Source organism: Dasypus novemcinctus, chromosome 2 (assembly GCF_030445035.2).
Source record: "Dasypus novemcinctus isolate mDasNov1 chromosome 2, mDasNov1.1.hap2, whole genome shotgun sequence".
In the NCBI taxonomy this organism is placed as follows: Eukaryota; Metazoa; Chordata; class Mammalia; order Cingulata; family Dasypodidae; genus Dasypus; species Dasypus novemcinctus.
In genome coordinates, this window is record NC_080674.1 from 22,464,677 (window position 1) to 22,465,595 (window position 919).

Here is a 919-nt window from a genome sequence, read left to right on the forward strand (position 1 = left end):
AAGAAAGAACTGTCAATAGAATTAGATTTATATGATCTCATGTTGCAGCATAGAAAGAAATAACTTATTGAGATTGAAGCTTGCAGCTCCTACTAATGATATGAAACTTGGGAGCTGGGAAACTGTAAGACCTGATAGAATAAACACAATGTGGTTTACAAATAAAAAAAACCTAGGGACAGATACCTGAACTGATGTTGCAATAGCTGAAGTTGTGTTCATCAAATGTAATCATGACTGAAACCCAACATTACTTAATCAGTTTTCTTTGGCATGAGGGAGAGAGTAGCTCATCTCTTAAACAGGAAAGCTTGAAAAGAATAAAGCATTTTTATATGAAAGGACAACTGTAAGGATTTGGTATGGTCACACTGAAAGGTAGAAATTCAATTTTTTTTTTCATTTTTATCCTATCACTTGTGGATATGCTCTCTGTTCAACTGAGGCATGAAGAAGTTTAAAGAATAAGTGGAACCCTCCTACAAAGGAGTGGCTGAGGTTTCCTGTCCTTGGACACATAAGAATTGGAGGCAAAGAGATGTGAACTTGGAAAGTCTGGAGCCAGCTTGCTCCCTGCCCGCCTCAGGATCACCCTTTCCCACACAGAAAATAAATTTACAAAAAATTTAAAAATTAAAAAAAAGAATAAATGGAAACACCAAGCACTATTATTCAATAACTACAAACTGAAAAACTAAAACAGTCACACCAAAGAGTAACTGTATATTAGTAGTATTTATTGAGAAGGACTGTGTTCAGTACATTAAAAATAATTGCAGTATACTCTAAAAATCCTCCTGTAATACAGAGCCACTCCTTGAGTTGCAAGCATTCTTAGGATATGATATTTACATTTAGTTTTTTCAAACTATTATACTATTTAGTCAGTGGTCATATTTTTGCTTCTTATAAAGAACTT

The 919-nt window shown here is 34.1% G+C and overlaps 1 non-coding gene across 1 annotated transcript; it reads left to right on the forward strand.

Annotated features, from left to right (window-relative positions):
- Nucleotides 1–474: 474 nt before the first annotated feature.
- LOC111761038 (small nucleolar RNA SNORA38) lies at nucleotides 475–606 on the forward strand. The gene has a single exon (XR_002794519.1). It is a non-coding gene; the product is annotated as a small nucleolar RNA SNORA38 (small nucleolar RNA).
- Nucleotides 607–919: the final 313 nt, after the last annotated feature.